Source organism: Bombyx mori, chromosome 3, assembly GCF_030269925.1.
Source record: "Bombyx mori chromosome 3, ASM3026992v2".
Lineage (NCBI taxonomy): Eukaryota > Metazoa > Arthropoda > Insecta > Lepidoptera > Bombycidae > Bombyx > Bombyx mori.
The window spans coordinates 12699916-12712725 of record NC_085109.1 but is presented as its reverse complement, the minus strand read 5'-3'; the positions used below and the strand labels follow the sequence as shown (position 1 = coordinate 12712725).

The 12810-nt window shown below is 36.0% G+C and overlaps 1 protein-coding gene and 1 long non-coding RNA gene across 3 annotated transcripts in view; both read right to left on the bottom strand.

Moving 5' to 3' along the window:
* The window catches only part of LOC101744016 (ski oncogene), a 105928-nt gene that overhangs the window by 84144 nt on the left and 8974 nt on the right, over window positions 1-12810 (bottom strand). The gene's annotated exons all lie outside the window — the stretch shown is intronic.
* Window positions 5973-12115, bottom strand: LOC134201823 (uncharacterized). The gene is made up of 2 exons (XR_009977078.1): window positions 6452-12115; window positions 5973-6155 (listed from the first exon to the last, which is right to left on the bottom strand). It is a non-coding gene; the product is annotated as an uncharacterized LOC134201823 (long non-coding RNA).

The following is a 12810-nucleotide window of genomic DNA, read 5'->3' as shown; positions in this document are numbered from 1 at the left end:
GGATTTGAGATCCCGCCTCCCTCTAGGCTGTTAGTTCGATGTAATAATACCGAAGACGGGGCGTTCGTTGCCTTTGAAATGTGAAATGTCGTACAACGCTCTTTTATAGATCCCACCTGCGCGATCACACAAATCATATAAGTCAACGGGAAGATATTACCTACATTTCATCAATAATATTTAGATTTCTGGTAGAAAATCAAGCGCGTTATAGATACGAAGTCAACACACGCTCATCCGCCATGACCTATGCAAGTGTAGTGTTATTTATGCTGTATATATATAAACTCTGTCCATGTCATCCAATCCAGCTTCTGCAGGGTAGCTGTTAGAGCACCGTGGTATGCGAGAAATGCTGATATTCACGAAGACCTAAATCACAAAATTTTTAATTTTCGTCGTTAAGACGGGTCGACCAGTTCACCGTCTGCCTGTATTAAGTGGTTATGGGAGTCCACGGACATTAACATCGTATATTCCGCCACGCACTTTGAGACAAGAGTACAATTCTCAGTTTTATAGTACAAAAGTCTGCCCCATTCTTCAAACTGCATTACTGCTTCGCGACAGAAAAAGACGGGGTGGTTGTACCGACTCGTGCGGGCTTTCACGTTGTTGATGTCTATGGGCTGCAGTAAAATATCAGATAAGCGTGAGCTAAACTACTCATTTAGAAAAATATTAATCTAACCCACCGTCAAAGGCATCCGGATAAAACGAAATATCAACTTTATATTCATGAACTATAAACTGTAGTGAGTAGGGGGACAATCAGGAGTCAAGTATCACATACTTATGTGTACATTACACACATACATATGTACATAAGTTTATTTGCGTAATCACTGGTGGTAGGACCTCTTGGGAGTCCGCACGGGTAGGTACCACCACCCCGCCTATTTCCGCCGTGAAGCAGTAATGCGTTTCGGTTCGAAGGGTGGGGTAGCCGTTGTAACTATACTGAGACCTTAGAACTTATATCTCGAGGTGGGTGGCGCATTTACGTTGTAGATGTCTATGGGCTCCAGTAACCACTTAACATCAGGTGGGCTGTGAGCTCGTCCATCCACCTAAGCTTTAAAAAAATATTTATGTATATATATATATAAATAGACGTAACACCGCAGTTGAGTAATAAATACCTTATCTCATTTATGGAAATCCTATCTATGTATCTTATCGGAGATGAAATCTATGGAAGCGATTTCGAGAGACGTGCAAATTATGTGTTTAATTTTGTGAAAATTTACAATATTGCCACTAATTTGCATTGTTAATAAGCTAACGGTTGCTGAATGCGAATATCAAACAACGCATTACTAAGTTGTTGATACGTGTGAAATATTTATTAATTATTTTAAACGATTACAATAGAGGCTAATTTTAAAACAATTGAACCCGATTAAGGATATAATATATCATATGTATATTTCAATGAGCTGTGGGACGGAAATTTTACAATTAACCAACCATCCATAACGTGGCGTGATTGTTAGTAAATATTTATTTATTTATTTATCCAAAAATAATAAAAATAAAAAGGAATTCCGCTATGAAACCATTTCGATGAGTTCGTCTAAAAGTAAATTTTCAAGAGCACAAATATCGTGATTAAAATTTCATAAAAAAAAAAACGGATGAATTCTCGAATTGGTAGGCAGTGGCTTGGCTCTACCCCTGGCATTGCTGACGTCCATGAGCGACGGTGACCACGTACCATCAGGTGGGCCTGGGCCTGGGTATGCTCGTCTGCCTCCAAAGGCAATAAAAAAAAAAAACTTCTTCGTGTCGTTTGAACACTTAATTATTGTATTACTTTTTTTTTGCAATCTCGTCTTGCTTTGTGAGGAGCATAATCAGTTGATTTAATACATTTATCACCGATAAAACAACCGTAGGTTCAGAATTCGAAAACATATCATTAGCCTTTTTGATTTCTTGAAAGAATTATTTCGACATCAGAACCGAAAATCCAGATATCTTTACAAAAAAAAAAAAAAAATTAGCTTTTTTTCTACATTATCATTTATCACTTACGAATTAATAATTGTTGATTGGTTTAAAATGTTTGCATTAATTAAGAGTCGTGCTCTAATGCTAAAACCTGAAAAATTTACATCGATCCAGATAAAGCTTATGTCGAAAATCTATACTAATAATATTATAAAGAGGAAAGATTTGTTTGTTTGTTTGTATTAAATAGGCTCCGAAACTACTGAACCGGTTTGAAATTTTTTTTCACTGTTTGGAAGCTATACTATTCCCGAGTGACATAGGCTATATATAATCTTTTGATTTTTTTTTGGATCTTTACTAAAACTCCAATAATGTAACCCAAGGTGTAAAAAAATTACCTAAAATATTCTTTAAATCGCGTGCCCTGCGAAAACTATTGATGATAGAATAAAATAATGTACCACGGCTTTGTAGAACACATTAAACTATTATAGTTATGCCGCAATAAGTGTTCTTTTATTTTAAAAAATAAAACAACGTCATTGAAATTTTTATTAAAGACCCGAGCGTAGCCGGAGCGGGCCGCTAGTGTTTTATATAGAGATCGCGGATCAGCGGCGTTGTATTAACGTAGATACGGCCTACTAATATTAAGTAACGTCTCGGCGGATAATGTATCTTCTGAGTCGGTCTCTTCATTGCTGAAGGTCGTGTCTAATTTGAGGTGATGACCACTCGATGCACTATGCCTCCCCACGTCTTCCTGTCCTGTCTTTATAGCCTTATTGGAAGGCCGGTGAACGTCTTTACCAGATCAGACCAGTGGGTAGGTGAGCGTACGCGAGATCTTCTCCCGTCAACCTGACCAACTACCATCAGTTTCTCTGATTTATCGGGGCTTCTACGAGCGATGTGGCCTAAGTACGTGAGAATACGTTGGAAGCAGATAGCGGACAGCCTTGTGGCAATGTATTTAGATATCCTTTATGGGAGGCGTCGATACTGAACACAGTATTGGTTTCAGCTCTCTACTGACTGCCTTTATGCTAACCATCTGACCAACAGTAGGTAGCGGCTTGGCTCTGCTCCTGGCATTGCAGAAGTCTATGAGCGACGGTAACCATTCGCCATCAATTAGACTGTTTGTTCCTAATTTGTTTATCTTGCCTACAAGGACAATACTATTTTTTATTTTTTTATTGGCCTTGTAGGCAGACGAGCACACGATCTACCTGATATTGGCTTGATAGAATCAGGATTCGATGACGGGTAGTAACGCGAGGTGGCCCACACAGTATATTCAGAGACTCAATAGCATGAATAAGTTTGTTTTATTACGAATACGCCCTTCATAGTTCGGTATAACGAAATTACGCAAAATACGTATGTTTGAAGTTTTTTTTAAACTAAATTCGTTTTAACCGTTCACAATTAGTATTTTTTCGTACATCGCACAACGCATCTGTTATCTTTGTTTATCTTATACGGCTAATTAATAAAGACTTCAAAATTAATTGGCCTTAACGACCGTGCTTTTTCATTGTCTAAATAAACTTGGAATATGTATATTTTTGATGTTAATGGATGAATCTTTTGTTCTAATGCTGAACACTGATAATTTTAAAGACGCACCGTGAGCCGGTGGATAGGAGATTAAAAACTAAAGTTGCTTGACTTGGTCAACGACTTTTTAAATCCGGACTTGACGAGGCACATCGCTGATAAGAAGGATATAAAACAAACTTCATAAGCAAGAAACTCATTTTTGACATGGATCTTTTCCGTTTTACATACAAATTTGTATTCAGTGTGTATACAGTCCTGAAATTGATAAGGAACCAAAATAAACCCAAGCATATACGTAATTTTTTTCATTTAAGGGTATTGAAAGCTTGTGTTGAAGATTAGCCTTTATACTGATGTTCTTAAGGTATAAATTATAGCATTTGGAAATGTACTACGATTTCTCCTCAATCCCACTCGATCCGGTGAAGCCCAGTTCTTCCTACGGCTAGTGTTAGCAACCCGTTGTCCGGATATCCGTAAAAGGATTCCCCAACGTTAAAAAAAAGGGCTAGTGTTAGCAAGTTCTCTCCTGTTGAGCCCGTGAGGTAACTTAACCATAGATACAACAATGCAGGCGGGTACCAATTTTTCTAATGAAATACGTACTCAACAAATGTTCACGATTGACTTCCACGGTGAAGGAATAACATCGTGTAATAAAAGTGAAACCCGCAAAATTATAATTTGCGTAATTACTGGCGGTAGGACCTGTTGTGAGTCCGCGCGGATAGGTACCACCGCCCTGCCTATTTCTGCCGTGAAGCAGTAATGCGTTTCGGTTTGAAGGGTGGGGCAGCCGTTGTAAATATACTGAGACCTTACAACTTATATCTCAAGGTGGGTGGCGCATTTACGTTGTAGATGTCTATGGGCTCCAGTAACCACTTAACACCAGGTGGGCTGTGAGCTCTTCCAACCATCTAAGCAATAAAAAAAAAAAAAGATAAAACTGTAGAAAAAAGTCAGGTGTACTTAACTTTTCCTTGTTTTCTGGATGAAAAGTACTCTACCTTCCTCTAAGTACTCTACATTTTCTCTACCTCTGTATAAATGTGTATGAATAATTTCAGAACGATACGTTGTGTAGTTACGAAGTGTGGGCGTAATAAATGAACAAAAGTTCTTCTTTACTAATTTCATACATTACGACTAATTCGAGTATGCTTTAACCACAAAAACGCCAAAGAATTCTTTCTATATAAAATTAGGTACAATCTTCGTATTAAACAACACGACCGTTGAGTTTATCTTAAATTATACATTTCAAAATACTCATGTCTCGGAGACGCTGCGTCCATTAATTTTAATCACGGCAACTTCGATCAACAATAGTAACTAGATAAAGGGACACGTACAAAATCGAAGCAAAAACTGTCCGCGTGAATATACACATACATAGCTACGTTGGTTTACAACAAACGGAGAAAAAAGTTTTGAAACAGTTTTAAGTTCAAACTAATTACAGCTATGCCACCTAGTAATAAAGTTCCAAATCTCCAAAACATTATCTAATACTTACGATCATTCGTCACAAAGCAATAAATTACTCCTGTCACTTACAAACGAAATGACATATGTTAAACAACCTTTAATGTTAAATGAACTTTATGACCCAACAAATAAAGTAATTTTTTCCGTTATAGCTTTGAGAACTAACATCGTTTTGTTTTATTTATTTTTGCTTGAAATTTCAATTTCTATTTACTACAGGAGGTAACGGAGTCGCGTTGAACACTAAAATAATTTATTATATGAATAAAAGTAAGTTTTTTTTTTATTGCTTATATGGATGGACGAGCTAACAGCCCACCTGGTGTTAAGTGGTTACTGGAGCCCATAGACATCTACAACGTAAATGCGCCACTCACCTCGAGATATAAGTTCTAAGATCTCAGTATAGTTACAACGGCTACCCCACCATTCGAACCGAAACGCATTACTGCTTCACGGCGGAAATAGGCGGGGTGGTGGTACCTACCCGTGCGGACTCCCAAGAGGTCCTACCACCAGTGAAAAAGGTGTTTAGTTGTTTACTTTTTATGTTTTGAGGATTTATGTTTGTTGGTATCTATACATTACTTATTATTTTATTAGCGTTACGTTTTGTGTAATAGATATTTTTGTAGTATATTTTTATGTTTTCGCGACTAGTACATATGAGTCGTCTATTATCAAAGGTGGCAATCTGTGCATTTGGACAAAAAAAAATTATTGATATGTCATTACAGATTGATTTGAATATAATCGTCTCCTTCAAAGAATACGGTTCAAAACCTGCACTAAATAAAGGTTAATAGTTAACCTGTTATTTATCTAAGATGTCGTTCCGAAGAGTTTTGTGACTGCCAATGGAATACAAAGTCAATAATTCGTTTTTCTGATTTACCAATAATTGTCCAAAAGTCAGATTGCCGGCTTTGATAATAGTCGACTCATATGATAAAACAACGTTTAAACGGTTTTGAGCGCGATATTTTTATTACAATGCTTCGGCCACGTTTCAGTAGCCGTGAACACGGAAGGCAAAGATGTCCAGTGTCAATGAGTGGAGTTCTTAGCTGGCTTATAAAAGTAATCTCTTCTTTCTCTGGCGACAATCGAGATCCATTCTGCACACGTGATTGCTAGGAAAGCTTAAATAAAAAAGGAAAGCTAAGTATCCAATGAGAATCCAACAAAAAGACACAAAAGCAGAATTAACCAATTTTAACTAACCAATTTTGAAGTACTGCTAACAAATTTTTAAAAATTATTACAACACAAATCTACTCCATGCATTTAGTTTTCTGTTAAACTAAAATTTTGTCCAAGTGTTGGCGAGCCTTGGCCAACATTTGTAGCGGTGGTTAAAAATCGGTAATTTTGTTTAAAATTTAATATTATTTATTAGTTTAAAGCTTAAAATATAACGTATACTTCATGTACTTACCGAAAGTAAGATACTCCGGCCGTTAAATTGCTTTTTCGGGCATTTTTTGCAATTTTTGAATACACACTGCGGCATTGTGAGACGGGTTGACATTGGCTGTGTCTGGAGTGAACTAGACAAAATAAGAGCTCACATTTGAAGTGCGCTGTTATTTAACGAGACGGATTTTTGCGCCGACCCGAAATCTAGTTACTATTGTTGATCGAAGCACGGCAATGAATAAGAGATGCTACTAAGTAAATTATCATAATTTTGTTAACACAAAAACCAGTGTGTTGTGTGATAAGTCACTAATTACCATTTAATTAATTTCCTTTATGCGGGTAGCAAGAAATACTTTACGGTTTGATCAATTTTGTCGAATTCACAGTTCGTGTGAAATCTGACATTGTCTTATGTTTTTTAAACTACGCTCACGGAAATTTCTAGAGGATCATAAATTACCAACTATCATTCATCATTATCCCGCCCTTCTCCCAGTCACCTGGGGTCGGCGCAACATGTTTTCTCCTTCCATACATCTATCATATACCATTTCTTCGCTCACTCCCCTCTTACCCATATCGTCTTTCACACAATCTATCCTTTTCTTCTTAGGTCTAGCTCTTCCTCTATATCCTTCCACATTCATAGTTAACACTCTCTTACCAACCTCATTTTCATTTCGTCTCATCACATGTCCATACCATCCCAAACGCGCACTCCTCAGCTCTCTGTCACAGGTGCCACTTTCAGACTTCCTCTAACATATTCATTCCGTATTCAGTATTCTATCCATTCTCGTTACTCCACACATCCATCGCAACATTCGCATCTCTGCTGCATGCAACCGCCTTTCATCATAAATTGCCAACTATATGCACGAACATTCGTCAGCATACTATGCCTGGTATAAAAACAGTATTTTAATGGCGTCAAGGAAAATGCTGGCCGAAATAATGATCATTTACTGTATTAAATTATCCTAATGACTCCGGGGACAGACTGTGTATTTTAATTAATTTCAAGGGTTAAGTTTACACAAGTTGACCCTCCTACCTAGATCCAACACAACCGAGGGTTGTGGAGCATTTCTATTTCGTACAATCAACATTTGTTATAATTAATATGCCAATAAAAAAAAAACTTAATTTCAAAAATTGGATCAAACTAGTTATCGAAATCAGATGGCATTTCTGATAGTTTAATTTTTTATGAACCCGATATTATTTCGTTCTAACAGTATATTATTACATTTTTATATTATAATACGTGAAGCAAAAACTTTGTATCCCTTTTTACGAAAATTGCGCGGACGGAGGAGTATGAAATTTTCCACATTTATAGAGAATTATAGAGAAGTGCACAATGCTAATATTTTTTTAAGTAATGCATTAAAGATACATTAAATCAATAAAGAAAACATTACACACACTACATACCATGTATTTGACGCACACATGCATGCATACTATTTATTGTCAAACTTTTGTTCTTGACGTCTGTGATCCACTGAAGTAGGAAACCTATGGAAATGAAACGTCAACAAAAAAATCGTGCCACTGTGACGTCATCTGGCCACAAAACATGGCGGTTTTAGTGCTGCCCAGAAGATTTTAATGTTAGTAGGTTTTATCGATTAACGTTCTTGGCTTATTTTATTTTAAATAATTGTTGAGTATGAATGTATTTGTAGAATTAATACTTTAATTGGAAGTAAGTATATTGTTATGTGCAAAGATGTGATTTAGATATTATGTGAAATCTAAGACGAGTTCGTGCTTCAAATTTTCAAAGTAAACGATATGACGATTTTTAAAATTTGCTACACTGATTTTATAAAGTTGTCGTTTGCCGCAAAACATAAAGATATGGCGTAGTACAGTGCCATCAGCCCATTTCTAGCATGCTGAATGTTATCGTATTTTGAGTACGTGTTTTTCTTAGACTATTACAATCTATTTTAATTGTTTTGCTGACTCTAAAGTCCGTAACACACTACCGCAGCGCACCTCAAGTAAGGTGCACCGCACTACCACACCGCACGCAAATTTTAAACTTATCAAGGGACCGCCTGATAAAAAAAAACACCTACAGAACATATTTTATTCGTTAATGAAATTACAAACGTCATTCCTTATGACTTCCTCTCTGAAATCACTTAATTAATAAATATTTAACGAATTTACAATAGTGTTTTACTCACTGCGGAATAAATCTTATTTATTATAATTATTTAAATAGTTCCGAAGAGATTTTGTCGGTAGCCTTTTTCCCGAAATATCTAAACAGAATGTCTAAATATGTTTTGATGACATATTTTAAAGAGGTATTTATGATTAGTGTCATGATGAATAGATTCCGACCGAAAAATGGTGTCCGATATTTCGGATTCAAATATATTAAGTGTATAATCTATGTTTCGGGTGAGGGCTCCATAATGAATTTAAATATTTATAGATAATAGTTTTAGGGCATCGACTTTCTTGAGATCCTATAAAACATGTTTTAATTATTATTTTTGTATGTTTTAAGTATGATAAAATTAGAAATTTTATATAAGCAATTAAATTAAATCGATATCAAAGTCAATAAATAATGTACAACCCAAAACAGACGGCCGAACTGACGTGACAATGACATTTGGCGCGCTAAACATGGCGGATTTTCGGACTCATTAGACGGAGACGGAGACATTTACGTATATTCATATTTCATTTTATGTACGCACTGAAATACTGTTATATTGATTTCCTGCGAGTTAAAGTGCTGAGTTAGAACGAGATAGATATATGTTTATGTGTGTGCCTTCAAAATGGGTGCTATTTATATAAGCAATTGTACGTATAGAACAATATGTCGTGTCCCTACTATATAGGTCTATGCTGTGATCAAATTAAGAATAGATTAAATATTGTTTGTCTTTATTAATATTATTTTTTTTATAGTGTAGCCTTGGCGAAATTTGTGATTATAGAAGTATAAAATACAATCATAATAGTGTACAAACTTAAAATTCCAATTAATTATCGTCGAATTTCGACTACCGCGGGACCTCTAACTAGTATTTTTTAAAAAATCCGAAAAGAAATGTAACGCCACACAGCGAATTTACAACATCGCATACATTTGTTACGACGAACTCTAACAAAACGCTTTTATTTATTTTTTTCGTATTCTTTCCAACGGAACCGGTTAGACGAGTCGCCAAACTGAATAATTCACACGATAGTGCAAAACGTCGCAGCTTGTTTGTGCCAAATACTTGATAACGATTTTGTTGGCGTAAATAACATTAGGTACATAACATTATACATTTTTACTGGTGGTAGGACCTCTTGTGAGTCCGCAAGGGTAGGCACCACCGCCCCGCCTATTTCTGCCGTGAAGCAGTAATGCGTTTCGGCTTGAAGGGTGGGGTAGCCGTTGTAACTATACTTGAGACCTTAGAACTTATATCTCAAGGTGTGTGGCGCATTTACGTTGTAGATGTATATGGGCTCCAGTAACCACTTAACACCAGGTGGGCTGAGAGCTCGTCCACACAACTTGGCAATAAAAAAAAAAGTACTAAATCATGTAAGTTTTTCGCCATTCAACGAGATATCTATCGTATCAACCTGTCCGTTACGTACGACGTGTAGGTACGTGAGATACATTCTTAGTAGGCATTTTGTTATAGCAACCCTAAGCCCGTGAGATCAACCGTAAATTATAGCCAGTGGTATTTTCTGAAGCATCTATAACATATCCAAAGTGTTAAATATTTGAAACGTCGTAAATTATAAAAGTAATAAAATAAGTGCCCAGATAAAACATTAAAAGCGTTTTAAATATACACATAATATATATTTTTTATAGATTTCTGAGTTGTGTCACTGCATTCCTTAGCAAACCCAAAAAACGCGATAATTTTAGAACGCGTCTCTGTCTTCCGTGTCATTATGAATGATAGTAATCCAAAACAAAGTGGACGAAGCAATTCAAATATGGAATCTAGAACACAAAATTACATAAATTTGAAACAAAACGTATACATAATTAAAAGTACTGTTACGATTGAACCTCGCGTTTTTTTATTGTCATTACATTATTTTTGTCATTCGTTACATACGTTATTCGATAACAATAAAAAAAATAACTAAACTAAGCCATAAAAGCAGTTTTACGTGTTAAATAAGAAACGAAAACTTTTTATCTAGAAATTACGTCGCGGGCCGGTAAGTATGATGCGAATAGCCCGCCATGTTTTTTTTTACACTCCGGTCTGCATGTCGCCCGCGCAAGCCCGCGCTAGTCTGTGGAGCAGTCTGTTGCTAAGCGCGATATCCGTCTGATTTACGTGACACACACGCACGCCCGCGGCCTAGCTAACTAGCCGTGAAAATAGACGACTTAATTTAGCAGCATTAACATGTCTGATGTGACTAGCGGACGCACTAGCGTCTAAAAAATATTCATTGGTAGTCAGTCGGTTGTTAGATCTTGTTGATACCAACAGCTTATAGTCTCACAAATAATTTTCACATTATTGCCTCAATATTTCGACTTTACAGGTGACATTTACGTTATGTATCCCATAATTTTATACGTAAAGATGCGTCCTTTCGTTTAAAATCCGCATGAATAGAATTGTTTTCGTCCTGAACGTGTCAAACAGAGCGTTAACACGAGAAGAGCCCGGGACGAATTAAAGAGACGACTTCCTTTTTATGAAGCGTTAATCGCGACCTTAATTTTAATTGCAAACATGACTCAAACAATTTATACACTGTTTGTTTTAGTACTGTATTCTGGGACTGCCACGAATTGAAAGCGACGAAACGACCCTCATACGGGATTGCACGGTCTTACCGATTCATAAACAATTGCCTACCATCGAAATTCGAATATTTGTAGGTCTTATAAAATCGTGTACTACACATGCTACATAACTCCTTTGATTTTGTAATTAAGCTAATGTACTAATACCTATAGACAAGACACTTCAATGCTCGATGCTCACGTCTCACGTCATGACTCTAGTCTAGGATAATAAGACTAGAGTCTTGCCTGAAGTTATAAAAATAAAGCATATGTATCAAAAAAATTCTGTGCTTGTTATTTACTTGCCCTATTTTAAATTGTTATTCGATATTTAAATATAAGTTTAATTCCAACATCGAATAAATAATAGCTTAATCAAGATGACGTATGATTTGATTTTACAATTTACATAATGACAATAAAGTTAATACATTTTTTCTTAGTCTAACTTGCTATTTATGTTTTATCAAAGCTAGTCAGACGCTAAATAGTTCTTTTCGTTTCTATTTAATTATTCCTATAAATTATGAGTACTAAAGAAAAATACCAAAAAGTTGTGTCGAATAAAATTTCTCGAGCACGCCAACTAAGCTAACGTTAAAATTATAATAATCATAACCACGGGGGTAAATAACGACACGAGAATGTATTTTTATTATTCACGTTATTGAAACCGGGTCTCTGCGGTGTGTGTGGGTCCGTCCGGTGAAAATGAGTTCTCTTACGTATAAACTATTCATTGTATTGTCGTGTGCCTCCTTGTTTGTGTTACGTCCAGTGTGTAATGGTGATTGCATTGATAATGTCTGCAATAACGTTATATATTTAATGAACAACAAGCTGCGTGTTTTATTTTTTTATTCAAATTTGTATGGAGTTGGAACAGCGCCCCTAGCGACAAAAGAAGGGAAGCAGTTCCAACTCCATACAAATTTCGAGTTAACTTTTACGCGATCGAGAAGTTAAAAAACTCGCACTAAGCAATCTGGTCGAGATGAGTGAACGAGCTCACCTCCCACCTGATGTTAAGTGGTTACTGGAGCCCATAGACATCTACAACGTAAATGCGCCACCCACCTTGAGATATGAGTTCTAAGGTCTCAGTATAGTTACAACGGCTGCCCCACCCTTAAAACCGAAACGCATTACTGCTTCACGGCAGAAATAGGTAGGGCGGTGGTACCTATCCGCGCGGACACACAAGAGGTCCTACCACCTTAATATAAAATGTTTAATGTAAAACATTTAATGTCAAATATGTTGAATTATATGACAGCTACCAGATAAAAGAATACATGAACAAGATATTGATATGCTCATAAGTTTTCACTGTAAATAGTTTTATGTTCTACCAAATAAAAATAGCTTCTTTCGAGTATGAGAACTACGATTTATGTATACTAATTGCAATACGTGATTATTTGATGTTATCAGAATCTGGACATAGAAAAGTAATGTAAAAGCAAAATACTAAAAAAAAAGTGCAATATTAAAATAATGCGATTTTAATTCCTCATTAATTTTCCAAAATTATGTATAAATAATAAGTCGTCTTACACAACGCTTCTTTCTTT